Source organism: Thalia democratica, chromosome 4, assembly GCF_965202585.1.
Source record: "Thalia democratica chromosome 4, ktThaDemo2.hap1.1, whole genome shotgun sequence".
NCBI classification, from domain to species: domain Eukaryota; kingdom Metazoa; phylum Chordata; class Thaliacea; order Salpida; family Salpidae; genus Thalia; species Thalia democratica.
The window spans coordinates 66,031,511-66,038,322 of NC_139168.1; the positions used below are offsets into that span (position 1 = coordinate 66,031,511).

Sequence of the window (6,812 nt, forward strand, 5' to 3'; positions counted from 1 at the left end):
AAATATTCTGTTTTATTATATTTCAATTTTATTAAGCTTTGCATTTTGTTAAACTCCCAAAAACTAAATTTTATTTGTCAAACTTTCAAGTATTGGATTATAACAATTTTATAATTGTGTACTTTGAAAAGTTTCACTTGAAACAAAAGTTGTTTTTTTACTTCGTTGTTTACTTATTATATTTTAGTTTTAAAGGTTTGATTTATAATACTAAAGTTTTGGAGTGTATAAAGCAAAATTATATTTTTTAAATAATCATAAGTATTTCAAGTTTCTAATATAAACTATAAGCAAATATAAGACTTAAAATAGTTTTCTTAAGGACGCTACAGTTTAAAATAAAAAAGACTATTTTTTATAATCAAATTTACCCAAGGTAAGTATTAAATTTTAATATATGTTTCTTAACATTTTTAAGCTACTTAAAAATGTAGCAGTAAGTAAAGTTTTTGTCTTAGAAAAACAAAAAAGACCTTGTGAGTAATTTTTGTGATAGTTTGTTTTAACTACGACTTAGCATGTTTAAAAATATCACGAAGCAGCAAATAATAAATGTAATGAATAAAAACATAACAAATTAATTGATCTTTTAGGTCAAAAAAAAGCTATACTGTTTTCTTTAGTCTTAATAAAAAGTGTAATATGTAAAAAAGCAAAAAAAAAACTTAAGACTTTTTTAAATTGAATAAAAAATAAAAGTTTCTCTAAATTTATTCGAAACGTTTTGAACTTTATAAATAATAGAAGAGTAGAAAAATAAGTTGACTTTTAAGATCATGAAATTATTTTTTATTGTTTTGATATAATCGAAACAAAAAACTTATTATCTATAAAGCAAAAATAAACGTTTAAAATGTTTTTTTAACTTAATACGAACCTTAGGCTCAACTCCTTTATGTTATCTCAAAAATGTGTTTAATTTTATAAAGAATACCCATGTAATAAAAATAGATGGGCTCTTATATACAAAAAATGTAGTTTTTGTTTAATCTTAAAACAATTTGTTATACCTATGAAGTTAGATTATTAAGTTTTTTATCTAAACTTTTTATAAATCATAAGCTCAATTAAGTTTTTTTGAAACGTGTTTATTTTTATAAATATTATCAATTAAAAAATAGTTGAACTTTAGGTCACAAAGTTTTTTTTGATTACTCTATCTAAAAAAATTTGGTACTGAAAAACCAAGAAGTTTGAGCAAGATCTTTTTTGTTAAAATTGAAAAAAGTTATAAGTGTAACAGATTAAATTAAAACTGAGTAAAAGTTAAAAAAAAGTTTTCAAAATGCACAAATATCTAAAAGCTTCTCTTTCCCACTATAATAATATTAAAAGTTGTTTATACTCCACCAAGTCGAAAACTATTTAAATTTGTTATAAAATCATGTAAACTTTTCCTTTTAAAATATAGTTTTACAAAAAAAATGTTTTTTTATTTTAAGAAAATTAATATATCTTTTAAATATTGAAAAATATAAAATACTCGATATGACAACATGCAAGAAAAAAAAAAAATAAATTCATCAATTTTGTTGTCTTCAAAATGTTGAATTGAATTAACAAAGTCTTAATTAATGTTTAAAAAAAGAAAATTTAAACTTATTTATGAAAATATAAGTAATCAAACTAAATAGTAACGCTAAAAAAAATAAGGAATTTTTCTTACTATGACGAAATATACCGATTGAATAAGCAATTAGCAAGGCCTTATAATCGTTCTACATAATGAAAATATGACAAACAATGTTGTCTGCTGTTTTTTTTTTTTACTTTGAAGTATTTCAAACAACTCATATTGATATTATGAATATTCTTGCGGTACGTTGTAAAAAAGTAGAACGAAAAATATAAATTTGTAAAACTTTACATCGGAAAGCTACGAGAATTAGAATATGGTGTATGTCTAGCTTTTAATGATTTAGTTTCTTAAACTTAGATCGTACATCTTAGAAAATAATTTAGTTAGTGGAACGTCATATACAATGTTTTTTCTAACAAAAATGCCAGCACGGACCAAAAGTTGTTTGATTTCGAAGGAAGAGTTCCAGAATTAGTTTACTATACCGCCTCAAATCTACTTGAACATAACGTTTTAATAAAAAAAAATGTTTTAGATTTAAAACTCTTTATTTCTGGAAATCTAGCAATTCTGCTGGAAAGAATTATTTAAGCTTCCCGCCAAATTCTTGCGATTCAAAACGAATATTTACAATCTAAATACTTTAACAAACGCCGACACGTATTAAGAAAAAAAAGAATACTGAGGATTAACTAAGAAGTTCATTGTAACTTTTATAATATTCATATACAAACTAGTTTTTAAAAAACGACATATTATTTTTTCGTAAGATAAAATAGAAAAACGACTTTTAAGATAGTTATTGAAAAAACTTTTATCAAAATATATTTATGAGTTATGTGAAAAAAAAAACATTTATTTTAAGCTTCTAAGTTTCGAAAAATAACTGTTACATGTTAATTAATGGTTTCAACTGCTGAGCTGATTTTAGTAACAAGTTTAGTTGGGTTACAAGTTGTTGAATATGTTATAACATTTTTTTTTATTACAACGATTATTTTCAGGGAAAAAAAAACTTTTCATTAGTTTTTATAATTTCACACTTGAAATTTTATGCTTACTTTGCAAATTTTAAGTTGTAACCCAAGACACATTTTACCCAATCTGATTTTTTTCTATAGAAAGTATATTATACTCTTTTTAGTCATTAAAAAACAATAAATTAAAAACCAAAATAAGTGATAGTTTTATAAAACTTATAAGTTTTTTAGTTTATTGAAAACGATACAGAAATTGACATTCGGTAATATAGTCAAGGGAACTGATTTATGCTTAAATCTTTAAAAATATCAAAGAATTAAATTAATTAATAAACTCTAAAATTTTTTATACTGTAGATAAATGATTAGAAGAAAATCTACACAAGTGACTTGTTGCATTTGCATAAATAATCTGAGTAACTTTTTAACTTTTTTATAACTGTGTTTCTAAAAGTTGGCATAATAGCTTTTAAAAAGTTATTTTACTGTATTAGTGCTGATTAAATGTTTTTGTTAAACGTGTTTTAAAAAGAATTTCTTTATTTTTTTTTTGGGTAGATCTCAGCACTTATAACAAAAGAAAAAGTATTCAAACTAACAATGTCATAAATATCACTTCATTTCAATTTTAACACAAAACTGTTAAATATTTTTAACAAAATTTATTTTTTCACCATTCCTTTATGTTCTTTTCCGAAGAAACGAATTCACCGTTCGGGGACTCCACCCCGACCGGAAGCGTCGCCAGGTAAACGGGGGCTTCGGCGCCCTGATCGGGCGTCCTCGAGGCCTTATCCCCGCCCAAGTCCGTCTTCACCCATCCGGGGCACACCGCGTTGATTATGACGTCACTACCCTTTAGCTTCCTGGCCCACACGAAGGTGAGCGCGGACATGCCGACCTTGGACATTCCGTACGGCTGCTCCACGAACCCGTCTTCCTTGCAAGTCCCCCTCCGGCAGCTCTCGACGAACTCCTCCATCTTCCCCGTCAGCTCCTCCTCCGTCAGCGTCTCCCTCCTGAAGAACTTTTGGTTCTCCTCGCTCAACTGCTTGAGGTACATGATGCTCAAAGTGCTGGACACGTTGACGATCCTGCCACCCCTCCTCACAATAGGAAACAGGATCCTGCTGATGTCGACGGTTCAAGTGTAGTTCGTCCTCACGCAGTCCTCCGCCTTTTTCACTGCGGCGTCGCGTCGGTCGAGTCGTACGCGATGCCCGCGTTGTTCACGATGACGTCGATGCCCCCGTACTGTGACGTCATGAAGCTTTTGAGCCGCTCGATGCTCTTGACGTCGCAAACGTCCAATTCGTGGAACTGGGGGTAGAGTCCCTCTCTCTCAAGGGTCTTCACCGCCTCCCTGCCGCGCTGCTCGTTCCTGGACAGAATGAAGACGTCCCCGTCGAACTTCTGGCACAGCCCCCTGACGATGGCGAGCCCGATGCCCTTGTTGGAACCCGTTACTATGGCAACATTTGTCATAATTTTCTCGTGTTTAAAATTTATCTGTCTTAATTTAAATTTTTTGATATTACATTTATTAATAATAATATTTTCATTTTTTTTCATAGTATGTAATACTAAATACTTTAAAAAAAAAGAAAAGCAAAGTACATGTTGGAAAAATATATTATTTAACATGTTTTACTAACTAGTATGCTAATTAAATGTTTTATACTATTGTTTCAAAAAGGAACAAAATTTTCAAAAGTACTGTGAATAGTCAGTTTGACTGTTAAAATATTACATCATATAACTTTTTTATGTAAAGTTACTAATTTTCGCGCGAATGAAAGTTACTATGAATAAAAATTTGTGCATAAAGCATTGAGTCGAATAAACGTGTAAAGAAGTGTTTATACTTAACACATACTATTTATTTAAATATGTAAAATTGTGAAATTTAAGTTACAACAAAAAAGAGTTGTTTTATTTTTGTATTAAATATAAATATTAAAACAGTTGTAAATAATTTTGAGATTTGTTCAGCATAGTTAGTTTGTTTTCAGGCAAAATTGTAATCTAACTGAATTTGTAAGTAATATATATATTTAATAAAACTTTTTACGAACCGTCTCAATTTTACACACAAAACACTTTGAAAGGTCTTCTGTTTATTTATATAAACATTGTAAATCGTGTTTGAAAAATAAACTACGAACTGATGGTAAAACTAACTAAGTTAATTAAGTTTGAATTTAAACAAAAAAAAGCTTAGTTTACTTAACTTAAAAACTTGTAAGTCACTTTCATGTATATTTGTTTACAACTACTGTCAATACATGAAAATGAAAAGGCAGCACTTGTTGGTTATAAGTAAAGAACTTAAAACCAGTGAATGTTGGTGGATCATAAACTAAATGTTCTGTTTAGTCTTGCTGTCTGAAGCCAGATTGTCAGTCAGACTTTTCTATACGCTTTACATTAAGACGGGCCAACACTCTAGGGTTTTTCAAATATATAGTTTTATCATTTATGTTAACTTTGCGTAACAAAACACAAACTAATTTTTTACTAAAGTAAAGTATTATTAAAAGCTTGTAAACTAGACACTATTTAAATTTGAAAAGTAGATACAAATAAATAAAAATCAGAATCAATACGCTCAACGATTTAATTATAAAAAATTGATTTACTTTTTTGTAACTAAAAAAATATTCACTTTACTAGTCTAAACGGCAAGTGCAAAATAAATAAGTTGTGAAGCTGCCTAGCTAACCAACTTTCGGTTATAAACGAAATAAAAACAAGCAAGTCGAGTAAATTAATGTTACATCTTTTACTGATTCTAAAGAACTTTCTGTTGTAATTAAAAGGTTTTTTTTTAATAAAAAATTTCTTCACAATTTTCCAACACAAACTACCATGCAAATGTTAAAAAATATGCCACCAGCTGGATTCGATCTCGGTACACTCGAATGGTTATTTTCGTTTTAACCACTCGACCATCATGGTTGATTTAATTAAATCTTGTAACGATTATATACTTAGTTTTTATCATCATGTTATGAATATTTGTTGCTTTACCATCACATAAAACCCATTAGAAAATGAACAATTTTCTCTGATACAAGAGATTTTTTCAAATAAATACTCTTATTTTGTGAAATAAAGCGACATTAAAAAAAATAAAGTATTTAAGCACAGACTAAACTCCTCTTAGTTAAGCCAGTTAATGTTATTCTTTTGAAAACTTAATATACGTGTTTACAATAAGAAGTTTTGTATACAATTATTTTTTTTGTTTACAATCATATTCTAAACTGAGAAAACAAAATACTTAATTTTTATAGTATAAAATAAAAGCCGAAAAAGTGGTTAATGGCTACAGCGAACAAACAACTTTGTGGTTGTTGCAATATAAACATAACAATTGAAATACATACTGAAATATGGAATTACAAGTAAAAACTAAACAGATACTTATTGGTATAACAATTATAATAATATATAGTGTAATTGTTGCTCGACACTTCTTTTACAAATAGTCAAAGAACATCTTTCTTCAAGTGTTAATTAATAGAACTCTGTCTTAAAATTACATTAGCAAATTCACTAACAGTATAAATAGCATATAAGAATGTAAACTTTCTTTAATTTCAAAATTGTTTGTTATGATTCTATTAACAATAATATGAATGTGTTGAAAACTAAGTTTAGTAGGTTATCTTAGTTATGGTAATGAAAACTTTATTTTAAGGTAATTATAAAGTTGAATTCTTTAAAAAAATAAACTTATACTTTTCAAAACTTCATAGTGAAAAAAAAAATTTTTTTACAGATGAACTAAAGCTTTGTCAAAGGTTAATAGACTAAAACAGAAACGATTTACTACTTGCGATTTTTTAAAAGCTGAAAATTAGCTTAAGTTATGTAGTAAAAACAGTTTGATATAAGTAATTTTACTTTGATAAAGTTGTTTTTTACCTTGAGACAAATACTTCTAAACAAATAGATAACTTTAAGTGTAAAACCAGTAATTAATCAAAAATAAAACAAAAGCTTTATTCATTTTATTGAGTTTTTTTTTGAAAACTTGTAATCTAAAATTTAATAAAAATATCAACTTTCTTTGCTTTAAGTTCTTGAACTTTTTCTTTTAAACAATTAATCAGCTTGAATTCATACTATATTATTTACAAAATAAAGTAATTTATTTTAGGCAAGTGATACAGAGTCAATTTTTTAATAACACAGCTTTTTTCGTTTTATTTTATTTCATGTTTGAGCAATGTTTTTGTAATATTGAT

The 6,812-nt window shown here is 27.2% G+C and overlaps 1 pseudogene; it reads right to left on the reverse strand.

The window, feature by feature from the left end:
- Positions 1–3,229: 3,229 nt before the first annotated feature.
- On the reverse strand, positions 3,230–3,622 carry LOC145833588 (carbonyl reductase [NADPH] 1 pseudogene; annotated as a pseudogene).
- Positions 3,623–6,812: the final 3,190 nt, after the last annotated feature.